The 19600-nt window shown below is 38.0% G+C and overlaps 1 pseudogene; it reads left to right on the top strand.

The window, feature by feature from the left end:
• The first annotated feature begins 16026 nt into the window (after positions 1-16026).
• LOC149828046 (putative receptor-like protein kinase At4g39110 pseudogene) lies at positions 16027-18786 on the top strand (annotated as a pseudogene).
• The last annotated feature ends 814 nt before the right edge of the window (positions 18787-19600 follow it).

A 19600-nucleotide genomic window follows, 5' to 3' on the forward strand; every position in this document is an offset into this window, starting at 1 on the left:
AAAAGGATTTCTACTAGGGATGTGTGCCAAACTTGAACTCTTTACAAGATTATAAATGCAGTGGAATAGTATGAAAACATACGGTTACAAGAAAGGCATTCAAATTATAAGTGAGTAGAGGTGTGTGGATCTTCCTAGCGATTTCGAGTGTAACAGTGTATACTTCACCCCACAGTAATTTTGCATCTGAGCATTCAAGTGCTTACATTGGTATCAGAGTGGGTTCGACAGATCTCTGACGATGCCAAAAGCAGTCTGAGCGTGTGTGTGTGTATTGACACAGGAATCGAACTCGATCGATCTCGGCAAAAATAAGAGAAAGAATATTTTAGCAAAATAAGGTTAGTAGAAAATTTTGTTTTCTGACAAACAAACACTGAAAAGAAAAATCATGTTTGTGAAAGCTAAAGGGAGCTTGAGAACATACTATGTCTGAACGGTGGTAAAAGTTCTCACCACTGGTTGCCCTAGTGTCACCGAAAAACCAAGTGTCTATGGATTCATCACTGGTTGCCGAAGAAGGTAAAACATTCAAACTCGTTTCCTCGATAGCCAGATACCACTAATTGAATAGTGGTAGTTGATTACCCGAAAAGAGGGAAAACCCTCATTTTTAAAGGGAGAAGAGGAAAGAGGGGAAGTTGCCAAAAATCGGTGTGTCAAGAGTGTTAAAACTCTTGACAAAAGCCTTCTTTGTCTGGTTTGGCCTTCAAATTAACAATAACAACGCTCCATCAGAAAATCTTTTTTTTTTCGTCAGATTAGTGGCCGAATCGGACGCCTATGGTGGTCGCTGGTGATGGTGAAGACTCGGTAGTAGTCTATCACCAGATCTGGCCGTTGGTGACCAGATCGGACATCGGAGGTCGAAGAACCTTCTCTCAAACATCATCGCAGAAACACCTCTTTCACGGTAGGGACTCATCGCCAAAGAAGAGGAACATAAAAAAAAAAGTGGAAAAGAGAAAAAGGAAAAAAGGGGGAAAGGGCTTCTACTTTTGTCAATGATACCTCGATCCTTGGGCATCGTTGGACAGACTGCCATCAGTCACCAGAGGAGGTAGTCGAACCTCCTCATCCCTCATCTCTGTCTTTGCCATCTGCCATCGCAAGAGGTGGTCGGTGACTCAGCAAAAATCTCGCACAATTCAAGTTGCTCACCTTCCTCTGCCATCGACACTCCTCCGAGCAAAGGTAGCTTTGATTTAACCCAGAGGCAATGGCTCACCGGAAGAAGCATAGGGCTGCCACCTATTGCCGGAAAATCCCTTGCCGCTCCAGCTGTCGTTCTTCTCTTTCAAAGAAAAAAAAATGAAAAGGAAACCCTAATCGGGTTTTCCTTTTTCATTTTTTTTACTTATAAGCTTTTACTTAAAAAAATAAAAAAATATTTCAGTTTGGAACTGAAATTTTTTGAAAATTCGAAATCAAGACTCATTAATAGGTTGTAAATTTAGGCTTTTCTAAAAAACAGTTTTTCTGTTTTTCAAAAATTTCTAAACAGTATCTAAAATTTTCAATTCAACTTAAAAAAATGGATTTTTTGTTTAAGGTTCTGATATATAAAATAGTACACTGTCTTTTCTGAAATTATAGAAAAGTGGTTCTCTTCTTTTCTATTAAACTCAAAAAAATTTATGTTTTTGTTTTAGCTTAGAAAGACTTCTGCTTTTTTTTAAATTATAGAAAGGTGGTTCTCTTTTCTGATAAACTCAGAAATTTCAGATAGTGTTCTATTTTATTAAATTTTTACATAGTAAATCATCTAATCTTTTCTGATATTACAAAAAAAGGTTAAAAACTTTCTCTTTAACTCATAAACTTGCACAAAAAAGTTTATGTGCTTTTACTTACATAAAGCCTCTTCTTTTGTTTTCTAAAATTATAGAAAAGTGGTCATTAGTTTCTGGAAACCACCTAGTGCTAAAAGTATTTAGAATTTAGGATTTTTTGTATATATTTTTGCATATTTAAATATCTTATTACATGCTAAACTTGTTTAGAATGATCAAAACTAGTTATATTTATAAATATTGGTTGAAATAAGCTTTATTAATTTTAATATTTGTTTATAATTAGAAAAATGATAAATAAAATAGTCATGGTTGAGTTGTCCAAAATTAAAAAACTCAATGGGACAAATTTTGGAATGTAGAGAAGGAAGATGAAATATCTATTAACACATGACATGACTCTATATGTATTGAGTAATGTAAAATCTTCACTAACTGATAAATCGAGTGAAGAAGAGAAGAAAGCTTATAATAAGTTTATTGAAGATGATCAACTTGCTTGAGCAACTCTTCTAACATTTATGCAAAATGACCTCATCCGAGTATTTGAAAACTTTGACAATGCAAAGAGAATGATGGGAGAAGTTAAAAAGAAATATGATATGACTTTAGAAACTCACATTCAACTTCTTCTGGAGCAATACAACTCATGCAGGATGAAAGAGTCAAACAATATAGTTGATAATGTGAATCAAATGTTGGTAATGGCTAAGGATTTAGCCATAGCTAAAAATGATATTCCTAAGCAAATGAAAATCTCCACCATACTAAATAGTCTTCCTCCAACTTGAAATATGGTGTCAATTGCCATGAGATTAAACCAGAAAAGTCTTACTCTAACTAAACTCTTTCTATAATTAGCCCTTGAGCAAAAGCACATGTCAAAAGATAAGAAGAGAGAAGTCATGAATACCAAAAAATCCTTTCTGGCAACCTCTCATAAGTTCAAGCCTAAAGGCATGTTCTTCAAAAAATTTAAGAAGAATGAAAGAAGCATCCAGTGCAAATCAAAAACTTCAAGTCTGCAACCAGAGGATCATGTTTTTCTTACGAAAAAGTTATGCATTTCAAAAATAATTACCTAAATAGAATCAAGAAAAAAATCCAAGAAAATAAGTAAATAAAGAACAAGAAATAGTGTGTATTGTGTTTGAATCATTTATCACAGATGGTGATCTTCTAGAATGGTGGATTGATTCAGGGGCGACGCAACATGTGTCTAAGTCAATGGAAGAACTCATGGAGTTGAAAGAGCTAAAGCCTGGAGATCAAAAGGTGTATATAAAAAATAACACATATAGTGATGTGGTCGGGATAGGGACCTATAGGCTCAAAGTAGAAGGGACTAGTCTCCTACTAACAAATATACTTTATGTACCTTCCATGAGAAGGAATCTTTTAGTAGTAGAAGGGCTTTGAAATCTGCTTTCGATATGACAAGGTCACTATTGAGAAAGATAGAAATGTAAAGCTCAGGGGTTGCTATGATGTTGACCATGGTCTCTACCATTTAAATATAACTCTTATAAATAATAAAATAAATATTTTTGGTTATATTGATTGTACAATTAATGTCGATGCATACTTATGGCACTTAAGGTTAGAACATGTAAATGTCAATAAAATAAAAAGAATAATTCGCATGGGATTATTACCTTCTCTTAAAAATATAGAATTTGAAATATGTGAATCATGCATATCAGGTAAAATGACCAGAAAACCTTTTTCTAAGAGAAGTAGATCATGTGACTTACTAGTTTTTGTACATACAGATATATGTGGACCCTTAACAGTAGAAACACATAAAAAGAAATCATATTTATAGATGACTACTCAAGGTATGGATACATATACCTAATCTATAAAAAATCTGAAGCTCTAAAAAACTTTAAGGTATATAAACATGAAGTTGAAGGATTACTAGGAAGAAAAATCCAAGTTATTAGATCTGATAGAAGGGGTGAATATAACTTTGAAGAGTTTAAGACTTTTTGCAATGATAATAACATAACTCTTCATACAACTATGCCTTATACACCTCAACATAATGGTATAGTAGAAAGAAGGAATAGAACATTAATAGATATGACAAGATCTATGTTGGCACATGCAAATCTCTTCAATAAATTCTGGGGAGAAACAATTTATACTACCATGTATATCTTAAATAAGGTTCTTTCTAAGGTTATAGAGCTTACACCTCATGAGTTACGGACTGGCAGAAAGCCAGATTTGAGTTATTTGCCAAAGTGGGGGTCACCTGCTCATGTGCTGATTTCTAATCAAATGAGAGACAAGTTAGATAGCAAAACTATCAAATGCATCTTGATGGGATACCCAAAAAGATCAAAGGGATATCGTCTATATAATCTTTAAAAGGGATTTATAGGGAGTAGAGAGGTAGAATTCTTGAAAACAAAAGAAAGCAATTTTGATCCTGAAGATGATGGTGTCTTTCTAGATATCATAAATGATCTTGGGGTACCTACTCAAGAGTTAGAGCATAATGATCCAGTTGTGAATAATGAGCAAAACTCATAACCAGTAATTGGACAGAAAAAAACAAGAACTCCTTCATCCTATTTGAATGATTATTATACATTCTTGAGTGAGGAATTACACTATTCTATGCATTTGGATAAAACTCTTGACAACTTGAGTTTTGAAAATGCAGTTGCTTCAAATGAATCTTAACTATGGAAGGAAGTAATGAAAGATGAGTTGGACTCCATAAAAAAGAATGGAGTTTGTGAACTAGCTACACTGCCTAATGGATATAAGGCAATTGGTAGTAAGTGGGTTCTCAAGAAAGAACTCAAGGTAGATGGATCTATTGATAAATTCAAGTCAAGACTAGTAGCAAAAGGCTATTCTCAATGAAAAGGGATTGATTATAAAGAAACTTATTCTTCTATAGTCAAACTGGCATCTATTCAAATTATTTTGGCATTGGTAGCTTATTTTGATCCTGACCTATATTTATGGATGTTAAAACATCCTTCTTAAATGGTGAACTAAATGAAATTATTTTGATGCAGCAACCAGAAGGTTTTAAAATTTAAGGTCAAGAGGATAAAGTATAAAAGCTGAATAAATCCTTATATAGACTTAAGCAATCAGCAAGACAGTGATATTTGACTTCTCATAATGTTATAATTGAGTTGAGTTATGAGGCAAATAGTCTAGACTACCTTGTATATGCTAAGAATATTGAAAGTAAGTTTATTGTATTATCTATCTATATCGATGACATATTAATTACAAAAAATTATATAAACATGATAAATATAACTAAATCATAGTTAAGTTCTCAATTTGAAATAAAGGATATGGGTGAAGCTTCATATATCCATGGAATTAAGATACAAAGAAATAGAAAATCGAGATTGCTATGTCTAAGTCAAGAAAAATATCTTGACCACTTTCTAAAAAAATTTAGAATGGATAGTACCAAGGCAAAGGGTACTCCTGTAGTAAAAGGTCTAAAACTAAGTAAGAATGATTGTCCAAAAGATGAACAGAAAAAATTGAATGTTTCCTATGCCCAAGCAATTGAAAGCCTGATTTATGCAATGCTTTGCACTAGACTTGATTTATGTTTTGTTGTAAGTCTAGTGAGTAGATATCAAAGTAATCATGAGCTCTCTAATTGGAAAGCAGTGAAAAGGATTTTTCGATATCTAAAGGAAACTAAGGAACTCAAGCTATGCTATCAGTCGGATAATTTAAAGTTTGTAGGTTATTCAGATGTTGACTTTACTAGTGATAGAGATGAAGCAAAATCCACCTCAGGTTATGTATTTATGTTAGGAGGTGAGGCAATTTCATAGTCATGAAAGAAACAAGGGTGTGTGATACAATATATCCCAGGAATTGAGTATAATGTTTGTAACATGGCAGCCACATTTGAAGTGTGAATAAATTGCTTCGTAAATGAGTTAAAATTGAATATTCTAAAATATCTAGTTCAACTTTATTGTAACAATAAATTTGTTATAAGACTAATACAAACATGAGATGATAGCTCTAAAAGTAAGCATATTGAAGTTAAATAACAATATATTTATGATATACTTATAAAAAATGAAATAACAATGAATTATATTCCTTTAAGTGACATGGTAGCAGATCCGCTAACCAAGGCAGTCACTCAGAATGCTTTTACTAGACATGTGAGTTAGATGGAACTCAGATATGTCTAAGTGGTGAGTGAGTAAAGATCACTCAGAAAGTGTGTATGCAAGGTTTTGGTTGAGAACAAGCATATAAATACAAGATATCTCTTATGGCAAGTGGGAGATGTAAGCCTATATGTCCATAAGGTGATTGTTGGGGGTTATTCCAACAGTCACTATGTTTAAAATGCAAAGAGACGTGTCTCTTGAGGCTGAAGAAATTTCTCCTAGGGATGTGTCCCAAACTTGAACTCTTTCCAAGATTATAAATGCAATTGAATAGTATGGAAACATACGATTATAAGAAAGGCATTCAATTTGTAAGTGTGTTGAGAGTGTGGACCTTTCTGACGATTTAGAGCATAACAACGTACACTTCACCCCACAGTAATTTTGCATCCGAGCATTCAAGTGCTTACAACCTGAAGCAAGGAGGATTTGTGATTGTTGTGCATGTGAATTGCATTCTTGTAAGACAGAAATATTGATTCCTGTGTAAAAGGATCATGATTCCTGTGATAAAGAAAACCTTGTACATAGGATTGCAAGACTAAATGCAATGCAACCTAATTTCTAAAAAAGAAATCTTAATTGTTGGAATTCACAATCTCTATGCGTGGAAATTGAAACCCTCGAGTAAAATAGCTTCAACAAATGTTAAATACAAAAAGGTTAATAGCTTAATAGAATGACATTTCTGTGTGTAATCTCCCTTTTATGTGTAAATCATTTTTTAAGAAAAATATTTCATAGTGTTATTTCCTATCAAAAAAATTACATCACAAAGTGACCAAAAGTCATTTAAGAAGAGTCAAAGAAACCTTAAGTCCTGTAAGAAAGGTACATTCAAATCACCCCATTTAAATTTACATCGAATAAGAGGTTCAAGATAGTTGACTTAGCAATGGAAATTTGGTTCATATTTTCTCCATTACTAAGCATTTAAAAATATGACTAGTTTTCTTACTAAGAAAACTCATGTTCTACCCACGTGGAAGTCCAAGGTTGTTTTATGACGAGGCCCAGAGAATATAGAATTTGTTCTGGGTCGCGTTCATGTGAAACACGATGTATTGACATGCCTATGTAACACAGTGGACACCATATGGTCAAGAAGAAATGGACAGTAAGGCAAGTGGTCTATAGTTGCAGCAAACCCTTTCATTAAGCATTAAACAAATGAACTCAAGAGAGGAAGATGACAAGAACAGAGAGTGTGTGCAAAAAGCATACGAAAATAATAAAATCAATGAACATCAATGATACTGGATGAAGCAAAATATTTGCAAGGCCTGTAATATTGGATGTACATTATAGAAAGACGTGAAGAAACTTAAAACATTAATCTTTTTTGTTCCGTAAAAAAAATAAAAATAAATTTAAATAGGTAAAGTAGAGATTTTTACACCATCAATTGTCAGGCAAGAGATGTTACCTTGTTCGATAAAGGGTATATTTGAATGGGTAAAGTAGAGATTTTTACACAATAAATTTGACATACGAACGAAGTCTTTAAAATTTAATTTCATAGTAGAGTTTGGGGCTCTAGAACAAACTTATTTAAGATATCAAAATAAAAAAAGGGTTGGTTTTATTAGGTTACGAAATTACTCGTCTTCATGCAACATATTTTAGGTAGAGTATGATGTTGTATCCGACCCTATGACATGGATCTATAAATGCCTAATATAACACATTTTTTAGCAAGCTACATAGAACATAAGGTTATTGTTTATCGGAGAAAAACCATATATTATTGTTTATTTAGTAAACAAATAAAAAGGAATATTGCTTGCAACATGCAGGATTGTGTAAGGTCGGGTGAATACGAAGGAGTAAACATTGTGAAACTAATTAAAAGAAAAACTTATTCGTAAAATATCATATCGCAAACCAACAAATGTTACTACTCACATGCAATGTGCCAACTTTGTTGAGAAGTTTCAACCAAAAAAATACTAGCACCAAAGAGGACCAAACCATGATAGAGATTGAGAACCTCACATCATCATTGGTACTGTAGACACATAAATTTTGATTAAGTCATTTTATGGCATGAGGCGCGTACCAAAATCGAGTATTTTCAACCCATTATAAGGTTTTTCTTGTTTCAACTTTATTTTTAGCCTCTAAAATGGCATCCTCAAAGTTTTTGTCCAAAAGATAAATTAAACTAGAGAATTTCAGCTTTTCAAGAAACTAGAAATCAGGTCAATACGACATTGGAGTAGAAAGTTACAACCAAAACAAGATGACTTATTTAGTAAAATTTTTTTTTTTGGGTAGGGCCACTTTGACCGCATTTTTTACTACCAAAATGACTAAAAAGTGAATTAAAGTTGAGGATATTGTCTTTTAAACACAATAAAAATCACCTCAAATGGATAATCATATAGGAAATTATAGCCGAAACAAGTTAGCCTATTGGGTCTATTTTACTCGATTTCGCTTACGACAAGTCAAATTATCGTTAGTGTTTTTCCCAAGAGTAGTGACAACAATCTAAGTTATCATTAGAGCCCTTTAAGGTGTCATTAGAGTTTTTTTACCATGAATTATCATCACAGTCAGTTGTCGTTAGAGCACTTGTCGTTACACCTCTTTAAGTTATCGTTAGAGCTCTTTTTTGTTTAAAAATTATCGTCAGAGACACTTATCATTAGAGCAAGTTGTCGTTGGAGCCATTTGTCATCAGAGCAAGTTATCATCAACATCTTGCTGACACCAACTTATCGTCAGCCGCCTTTTTTGCACGCCTTTAAGAAGGAATTTGCCTTCTAAGCCTTCTAAAATCGAAAATGAAAGGCCATCTTTTTTTAAATCCACTTTTCTTAAGAAAAACACCCATCCAAGGTAATAAACCTTGGATGAATCTCAGTTGTCTATTCAAAATAGCTCATCTATGGACCATCCATCTAGATGGATCTCAGATACGAAAAAACATATCTGGATCTACCTAGAAAACTATAAATAAGGAGTCGCATCCCCTATCTCAGGATATGAAATTCACGTCTATACTCTACAAGAGCTAGTCTAGTCACTCAAGTCAAAACCTAGATTAGTCTAAGACCTAGATCCCTAGTCTCACTTGTCTTTTGAATCCTGCACCTAACTGAAGTGTCATCTACGCTCCCTCCATATTCGTCAATCGTAGAAAGGGCTACCTATGCCCAAGGTGAGATTCAGTTTATTTTGATATTGATTTTTGTTTATTTAATATATTTTCTTACATTCTGATAATCTAACATTCTGTATATTATTTGATTTATGTGATTTTCGAGCATTGGTGGTTCCTACAATCAAACTCACTTTTTTTTAGGATTCGCGAATAAGGTACGAATCTCCGCAACGCCGCCACTCTAAAAAACAATGATCGAAGAGTTATTAGTTAGGCTAATACCTACTCAACGGAGAAGAAAAGACTCTTTGCCTTGAAGAATGTACCCCATATTTTCTTAATTTTGGATCCGATTTTTCAAACCTTGTCTAAAAATATTTTTCTGTATAAAACTTGTATTTTTAAACTCTTAAAAAAATTAGGAATCCATAGAATGGCGATCAAGATGGGACGTTCAATCAACTTGAAGATCTGAGTTTTTGAAAAATAGGCATTACGAGGTTGGTGCACTTTGGTTATTTTTGTATTTTCAAATCTGGATCTAAATCCTGTCATTTTTGTTTTTGTCTCTGTAAAACCTTGTCACAGTGACAGAGTGTATCTCTCTTATTTTCAATATATTTTCCAAATTCTTAGGCTCATTTAAAAGCAGATGACCAGAGATTTGTTTTACATGTTTGGCCCATTTCCAAATTATATTGCTACAATTTTTAAAAATATGCATGAACAGTGAAAATTAGTCATTTGTATGACTATTTTTTATCAGGGCTATCTTTTTTTTTTCTTGTTTCTCAGCGATCCAGTGAAAAAAAAAAATACGTTTTTATGTTCATTGAAAAGCTAGGATATATATCTAACTCTTTTTAGTTTTGAGCATGAGCAAAAAATGCTTCTGGAGTGTTCATTTTTCTTACTCAAAATTGGGTACAAATTTTTTCTGTACAGTGAAATAGTCAGACAGTCTTCCTTACTAGAGGTTTATCTCATCAACTGCTCATCGAATTGTTGCGATTCTGGTGGCGTTGAAAATATAACAAATTTTTTGTGTCTTTTTACTATTTTTTCCAATTTCTGATATAAGTACTTAAAAAATAACTAGTTTAAGTCAAAATAGGTGCATTTTAAGCATGTTCTGCTCATGTTTCAAAATTGCTTTTGGAGCCATATCTCGGCACCCTCCAATTATTTTTTGGCATGGTATATGCTATTTTAAAAATAATTTAATTTTATATCTTTTTTTTGTTGGAATTTTCCCCAAATTCTTCCATTTTTTTAGTTGTAAATAGTAGCAATGCATGTTGTTGTTTCTTGACTTAGAAAAATATTCGAGAAAAATGTTCCTTTTTTGGATCAGATTTTTACTTGGGTTTGGAAACTTTAGTTCCTAAAAGTCGTGTTTGCATCTTGATTTGTTGTGTTGTTCATGTCACTTGGTCCATAATGAACCCTCGACAAAAATATGTCAGTCGATAGAGGAGTGAGTTTGCAGTAGAAGCAAACTTCATTCTAATAGTCTTCAGTGAGGTAGTAGAATGTTAGAAATAAACCATTGAAGGAGTCACTAAAGGCTGAGAAGAGGTCAAGTTGCCAATATTCTTCCAGGCAAGAGGCACAAAGACAAATGTGTAATAAGTTCCTAGAAAGGAATTGTTCCTCCTATAGGAAGAACTAGATAAAGACTAATCTTATTTGCACAATTGGGGTATGACACACTCTTATCACATCTCCGTAAAGTTCAAATAGACCAATTACTTGTTGAACTTTATTCTTTAAAAGTTGGCAAACCTCCACCCTGAGAAATCCATAGGTTTGCAGACTATTTTGAAGGATGGCGAGAATACCAACACCATAATAGGGAGTCGATGGCCTGCCGATAAGCTCAAATTGAAACAATGGTGGGATAGGACATCAATTGTCTCTACTTTGGTGAACTTCATTGGTTAGCTCCATGGAACACGGTTTAATAAGAGAGAGAGAGATGCACGGTTTTGGTAGGGTCAGTGTGGAGGGAAATTACTTTATAAAAGAGAATTACAATATTTGTTGGATGCGGGGAACACACACATTGGTAACGACAAAAAGGGCATGGAGAACAAGACAGTTGCGACTGAAATCATACTCGCTCACCATGTGACGTGACTTTTTTTTGTGATACGTCTTTCAATAAATACGCACACCCTCCAGATTGTCCAATGTAAAAGGTTCAAAATTTGGACCAATAGGGAGTTTCACGCAAGCAACAGACGAATATTAATTGCAGTTGGGGCCCAACAGAAGCGAGTGGATCATACCTGTGGTTCATGGGCCTTGGGCATATGGTTGTCGTGCCTGGGGTGTTGTACCCTGATTAATACACTATGGTAAGTGTTATAAGTCTTTAATGGTGATAATTTAGGAGGTACAAAAAGCTACAAGGTCAATCTTACTAAATCAGGTAGGACTGTTTTGGGTTTGACGAGTCCTTCGAGTGCGAGTTTTAGTCCAAATCTAAAAGGGTCTAGTCCCAAGGTTTTGGGATAGTCTAAGGATGTGTGTTTCAGTTTGGTACATGTGTTGGGGTCTGAGAGGTCAGATTGGGGCATTCAAGAGGCAGGTGACATCAAATGTTTAAAACTATGCATTATGTCGAATCAGCGAAGTGCAGTTTTGGTGTTTCATGCCCCAGGCGTAGGTAGAGTCTTAGCTAAGGCTATTATCAGTTACCAGAGTTGTGTAGCATGTCTAGAGAGGTCCTAAAAGGATCTACATGTTCAAGTGTTGTCAGGATTATGGATCCCTCTCGGATTTTGAAAAATAAAAACAAGGGGTTTGGGGAATAGGTGGCCTTCTATTTTCGAGTTTGGAAGGCTGAGAAGGCAAATTTCATCCCAAAGACACACAACAAAAGGCGGTTGATGATAAGTTGGTATCAGCAAAACATTAACGACAAGTTGCTCTAACGATAACTTAACTTGTCGTTATTGGAAACCTCTAATGACAAGTCCTCTAACGATAACTTCTTTGATGACAATTCTTGACCTTTGACAACACCTTTAAAGCTCTAATAAAAAGTTAGTTGTAGTTAGCATTTTTGGGCAAACTGCTAACGACAATTGAATTGTCGACAGCGAAATCGGGTAAAACATGCTCGATATGCTAACTTGTTTTACCCATAACTTTCTATCTGAATGTTGATTTAAGGTGGTTTTTATTACATTAAAAAGCTAACATCCTCTACTCTAATACAATTTTTAAGTAAAAGACCAAATTCAATCATTTTTGTAGTAAAAGTGCACTTAAAATTGGCCCGACCTGAAAAATAGCTTTTTTATTAAGTAAGTCACTTTGTTGTTGTTATAACTTTCTGCTCCATTGCCGAACTGACCTGATTTCTGATTCATTGAAAATCTGAGGTCCTCTAGTTTACTTTATTTTTTGAAAAAAAACCTTGAGGATGTTGTTTTAGATGCTAAAATGAAGTTGAAGTTAATAGAACCTTAAAATGGGTCAAAAACACTAGATTTTGGTAGAGGACTCTGACATGAAATGACTTAGTCAAAATTTGTTTGTCTACATATGTTTGTCTTTGTTATCGAGTGTGCAAAGCATAATCGATAATAAAGAAGTAGACACACTAACTTTGAAAGATGAAAAGATTGACTTAAAAAAAACATTTTCGAAAAAAAAACTTTGATAAAAGACATAGACAACTTGATAGTTGACATTAGCTAAAGATGTGTACATAGCTTAACACAAAGGTCTCTCTAAGGTGCCTGACTCATATAAGCAGAGAGGTCTGTCCAATCGAGGTTGGTCTGCAAATTAAGCTAGTACCTTGTTCCAGATAAGGGCTTTTCTTTTAACTCGGTGTTGTGAGCAAAAAGTCTTTTTGAACGAGGTCAAATGAAGACGAAACAAGTATCTTGTTGCATAAAATTACATAAAAGATGATTGACGATTTTGACAAAGACAACGACTTCTTTTTTAAAAGATGAAAGCATAGACAAGCTTTTGAGAGAAAAACATAAAAAAGACAGAGACATTTTTTACTTTTTGATAGGATAGAATGTAATGATGCCCTTTTAGAAATGCGCCTTTAGAAATAGGATTGGGTTTAGAATGGTTTATGCACTCGTCAAATGGATTTCAGATTGCTCCATCAATTTGTGGGGCAACGTATGGACCAAATATCAAACTATCTATATGATGATCCTAAGATACGTCAGGGTATGCTTTTCTTAATAGAACATGGGATAATTAAGTTCCTATGAACAATGTTAGATACAAGAAACTTGTTAGTAACATGCAAAAAAATGCATATGATATGACATAATGATGCATGATAAAATGCTCTGATTTGACCCATTTTAATCAAGGTAATCGCGAAGCAAGTTCTTAAGTCAATTTTTTTTATACAAGAAAGATCATTTTTTTGATAAAATAATGCAAAAGACATTTGGCATTATCTTGCTTGAAGTTGATATTGTTATCTTTGCTGAAAAAATACTATATTTACGAAATACATTTTCAAACATTTCTCAGTCCTCAGCTTAATGATCAAGTGTTAAAGGTGGGAGGGTCCATCAGATTTGATCCGCTCAAGTCTGCAGAACTCCATTTTAAAGAACACGTTTGTTGCCATTCGGATCCACCAACTAGGCCCAATTTTGATTCCATCTCTAGTGCATCAAACCCGAATTTGAATTTTTCCAAAGGGTGAAACAAGGGATCTCTAATCTTTGTTTTGGGGGCTGAGGCATTGCAAAAGTATGTACCTCGGGTGTAGACCTACAAAAAAGATGAGTTTGATGGTGGGAGCCACCAAAATTCATGAAAAACACAAAGACATAAACAATATACCAACGTTAGGACTATCAAAACTTTGAATAATGCATCAAATGAACGAAATAAAGATTGAAAATAACTTAATCTCATATCGAGCTTAAGTAGCCCTTTCTACTGTTGATGAATGTGAGAGAACGGGTGGCACTTCGGCTTGGTTCAAGTTCAAAATTGGTGTAAGATAGAGGATCTGGGTTCTAGACTAAGCTTGATATAGGCTAGAAGTAGACTAGGTTGGCTAGGCTAAGTTCGATTCTGCAGAGATTCTAGCAAAGTAAGGGTGCTAGGAGAGACAAATACCAAATCTTTTATAGGGGTGACCCCTTATTTTTAATTTTTCTAGTGATCTGGATACATTTCTTGCATATTCATAATATAAAATGGATGGATGATTCCTATGGGATAGGTTTGAAATGAAGAGCAAGGATTATATCTAAGGGTTGTTGCCTAGGATATAACTTTATTTTTGTAAATGGGATTCAAGATGGAGGATATTCTGATTTAATTTTAGAAGGCCAGTGGCACACATAAGGGTTGGATGCACTTTCTGAAAAATACTCAGCATCTAATAATGATAAATTATTTTGTCATTATAAAAGGCGGCTGATGACACATTTTGGATTAATGATAATTGAATGTGTCATTAACCCATCTTGTGATGACAAATCATGGGGATGTTATCGTTGTTAACGATAGTTTATGGGGAGTGACAACTGCTAACAACAATGAAATGTGTCATTAAGAGATGTTGATGTCACGTCTCGAGAGACGATTGATGATGATGATAATTTCAAAGGGTTGACAACACTTTAAAATTTAGTGATGATAATTCAAAGTATGGTGACAATAATTTAAGGTATGATCATGATAATTGAATGTGTTATTATCACTCAAAAACTTGTTTTGGTCATAACTTTTGATTATGATGTAGGTTTGACCGGATTTTGGCTTGTTGAAAAGCTGAAAACCTCCTCTTTTACTTTTTTTTTGTCAAAATCCTCAAAGAGGTTGTTTTGAAAGTACAAAATTTGATTAAAGTCAACTTGGTGATGGAATTTAAGAATTTTCATAAGAAAAATATCTTGGTCTAAAATAAAGTGTCTACAGAATAACCCACTTTGTTGTTGAGTGTGCAAAGCTTAATCGATAATAAAGAAGTAGACACACCAACTTTTAAAAGATCAAAAAGTTGAATCTGTCAAGGTATTTTCAAAAAAAAGATTTTGACAAAGACAAAATACACAAACAGCTTGACGACAATATTAGTTAAATGTATGTATATAGCTTAACACGAGGGTCTCTCTTTAATGCATGTTTATATAGGCAAGGTGGTTTGGCTAAATGAGATTGGTCTAGTACATTGTTTTACACAAGAGCTTTTTCTTGAACTCAGTAATTTTAAGTCAAAAGTTTTGTTGAATAAAGTCACAAAATAAGTGTCTTGTATTATCTTATCGCTTGAAATCGCATAAAAGATAATTGACACAAAGACAACTTCTTTTTAAAAAAGAAAATAAAGATAAGTTTTTGAGACAAAAGCATTAAAAAATGACTTAATAGCTTTGGGAGTTTGAAAAAGGTAGCATATGATTTTGAGTTTAAGGTAAAGTATGGTAGCTGTGCATAAAAAAATTGACTTAATAGCTTTAGGAGCTTTGAAAAAGGTAGCATATGATTTTGAGTTGAAGGTAAAAGGATGGTAGCTGTGTTTTAGGAATTTTTCCAAAAAAATTGCCAAGGGAGAGAGGGGGAGAGATTATCGCACACGGAGAATACGGCTAGCGTTCCACATTGGCTCGACCGGTCAAAGCTATCGTGCTTGCCTACTAATTCCTAAGAGTCGCCACCCCACCCCACAATTTCTCCCCTTCATTCGGAAGCTAATTCTCTCGCTGTTCCCTCAATCCACGCTCTGCTGATCAGAAGGGGAATGAACCGATCGAGAAACGAAGGAAGAAGGAAGGAGAGAAACAGGCCCTTCTTCAATGGACGTTCTTATGCCGTAGTAGCAGCATCAGTAGAAGAAAAAGAAGAAGAAGATTAATTAGAGGCAGGCGAGGGAGAGCGGGGAGGGCAACAAATAACCCCGCTTTCCTTCGTCAAGGACAAAGACAGAGAGATGGGTACCCTTTGGCCATCTTCATCGGTGGTGGCGCCGGTGGATTTGGTCCTTCTACTCCTCTGCTTCTTCGTCATCTCATCGTCGGCGCAAGAACCCGGCCTCCTCCCGACATTCGTCCCCGTCGACGACTACCTCATCGACTGCGGCTCCCCGACGGCCACCACCCTCTCGGACGGCCGTGCCTTCCGCTCCGATCCGGAATCCGCGTCCTTCCTGTCGTCTGAGGCTAACATCCAAGTGGGCGGCCCCTCCTCCCCGGCTGTCCCTACTCCGGTCTATCTCACCGCCCGGATATTCGTGGATCAGGCGACCTTCACGTTCCGTGTGGCGAGGCGGGGCTGGCACTGGGTCCGCCTCCACTTCTTTCCCGTTACCAACTCCGAGTTCGACCTCACCGACGCCGTCTTCTCCGTCACCACCACCGACCTCGTCCTCCTCCACTCCTTCAACCTCGCGAACGCCTCCACGTGGGAGCTCCGCGAGTACCTCGTCAACGTCACTGACGATCGTTTCTCCCTCACCTTCTCCCCTCTCCGCAACTCCGTCGCCTTCGTCAACGCCGTCGAGTTCGTCTCCGCCCCTGACTTGCTCGTCCCGCCCTCCGCCTCCACGGTGGCCCCAGTAGGCGATTTCGTCTTCCAGGACCGTGCCGCCTTCCAGACCGCCTACAGGCTCAACGTCGGCGGTCCCTACCTGTCGCCTGAGAACGACACGCTTGGTCGCTTCTGGGCCGGAGATGACCGGGGGCACCTCCTTGTCCGGGCGGCAGCCCGGAGAGTGGCGGTGCAGCCGAGCGCCGTGGCCTACGACCCGCAGGACGGTGGGGTCTCCCCCCTGATCGCGCCCAGATGGGTCTACGCCACGGCCAGCGCGATGGTGCAATCGAGGTCCCACAACAACAATGACAACTACAGGTTCAACGTCACGTGGGAGTTCGACGTCGACCCGGCCTTCAGCTACGTGGTGCGCCTCCACTTCTGCGATATTGTCAGCAGGAGCCTCAACGAGCTCTACTTCAACGTGTACCTCAACCGTCACATGGCCCTCTCGGGCCTCGATTTATCGACCCTCGCGGGCAAGCTCGCCGCCCCCTACTACCACGACTTCGTCCTCAACGCGTCCGTCGCCGGAGAACGGATCGTGGTGCAGGTGGGTCCCGTGAAGGAGGACGGCGCGTCCGGATCGAGCCCCCCCAACGCCATCCTCAACGGGGTGGAGATCATGAAGCTGAGCAACTCGGTGGGGAGCCTGGACGGGGAGTTCTCTGTTGACGGGTTGATGGTGATGGCCGGCGGTGGCCAGAAGGGAAGCGGGAGCATGGCCGCTGCCGTCGGGTTGGTTGTGGCGCTGGGTGGTTTGTTGGGGTTGGGAGCGGTGGTGCTCCGGTGGCAACGGAGGCCCAGGGACTGGGAGAAGCGGAACAGCTTCTCGTCGTGGCTGCTGCCGCTCCACGCGGGGGGGCACTCCAGCTTCCTGAGCAGCAGGAGCGGGGGGTCGCACCTTGGCTCGCACAAGACCAGCTTCTTCTACTCGTCGACACTGGGTCTGGGGAGGTACTTCACCTTGGCGGAGCTGCAGGCGGCCACCAAGAACTTCGACCAGAAGGCCGTCATTGGGGTGGGCGGGTTCGGCAACGTGTACCTGGGCGAACTGGACGACGGCACCCGGGTGGCCGTGAAGAGGGGGAACCCGCAGTCGGAGCAAGGGATCACGGAGTTCCAGACGGAGATACAGATGCTGTCGAAGCTGAGGCACCGGCACCTGGTGTCGCTCATCGGCTACTGCGACGAGAACTCGGAGATGATACTGGTGTACGAGTACATGTCCAACGGGCCGCTGAGGGATCACCTCTACGGGGGGAATAACCTGGCGCCGCTGTTGTGGAAGCAGAGGCTGGAGGTGTGCATCGGTGCGGCGAGGGGGCTGCATTACCTGCACACGGGAGCGGCTCAGGGGATCATCCACAGGGACGTGAAGACCACCAACATCCTGCTGGACGAGAACCTGATCGCCAAGGTCGCCGATTTCGGGCTCTCGAAGGCGGCGCCTTCCATGGAACAGACGCACGTAAGTACGGCGGTGAAGGGCAGCTTCGGCTACCTCGACCCCGAGTACTTCAGGAGGCAGCAACTGACGGACAAGTCGGACGTGTACTCGTTCGGGGTGGTGCTGTTCGAGGTGCTGTGCGCGAGGCCGGCCATCAACCCGGCGTTGCCGAGGGAGCAGGTCAACCTGGCCGAGTGGGCCATGCAGTGGAAGCGAAAGGGCCTCCTGGAGAAGATTATCGACCCCCACCTCGTTGGCACCGTGGCTCCCTCCTCGCTCCGCAAGTTCGCGGAGGCTGCCGAGAAATGCTTGGCCGAGTATGGTGTGGACAGGCCTTCCATGGGGGACGTGCTCTGGAACCTCGAGCATGCTTTGCAGCTGCAGGAGGCCGCTGCTGCTGCTGCCCCCCCTTCCCCTTCTTGCCAAGGTAAACAGGTTGATGGTGCCGGCGTTGTCTTTCAGCCGACGGTGCCTCTCCGGCATGAGAATTCTGCTCCTGTTCCGATCGACGACATATTATCCGCGGACAGCAGCACCAGCAACGAGAATTCTCGAACTGCATTGTTCCCTCCGGTTAAGGACGTGCAAGGGAGATGATGAACATAGTGATCGATGTGTTTTATTATGGTTTCATTCATCTCTTAGTTCTCTAATTACGATTGATCAGAGTTTGTGGTTTCTTCTTTCTTTTGTTCTATATCGTAATCTACATCTTTCAAGGCAGAGGAAAGAGGGCTTGCACGTTTGAAATACAAACACATAAACACATATTTAACGTCGGTGAGACTGTTGCTTTCACCAATAAACACCCTTTCTCTCTCTTAATTCAGACAAAGTGTAAAACAGTTACATTTATTTATATAAAGACTATTATTTTCAATTTTCTTAAATCCTTAACACATAACAATTATAATTAAAATGAGTTATTTGTCTTGTAGGAGTCTTACTTAAGTGGCTTTTCACAAGCCTCTTTAACTAAAAGCTTTTTGGAAGAACACTTATGTAGGACTTTTGGATGTCCCCATCTTAAAGAAGACTCTTGGGCATCCCCTTAGATTTGTATCGGATCTGGGATATGGATCTGAACTTGATCTTGGATCCGTAAACATACTTACTCAAGCCAATGTTCGTGAGGTTGAGCTTGTTCTTAAAGTGAAGAAACTTTGGGACAACCAATGGCTTGGTCAGGATGTCTTAAAGCAATAAATTAAACTTTAATTTTTCTTTAAAAACCTTTTCTTGTACAAAGTGATAATCAATTTATATATGTTTGCTCAACGCATAAAATATAGGATTCGCAACCATATTGTAGAACCTAGATTATCACACCATATAACTGAAACCCCATAGAAAAAAATGTCTAATTCTCTCATTAGTTGTTTGAGCCAGACAAGTTCAGACACAGCACATGTAAATACTTTATATTCTGCTTTGTACTGGACTTGGTAATTGCACGTTGTTTGACAAAGCATTAAGACAATAAATTGGTTTTCATATAGGTCAGATAACCACCTATATATTTGCG

This window comes from Nuphar pumila, chromosome 10 (genome assembly GCF_984573655.1).
Source record: "Nuphar pumila chromosome 10, dmNupPumi1.hap1.1, whole genome shotgun sequence".
Classification (NCBI taxonomy): Eukaryota; Viridiplantae; Streptophyta; class Magnoliopsida; order Nymphaeales; family Nymphaeaceae; genus Nuphar; species Nuphar pumila.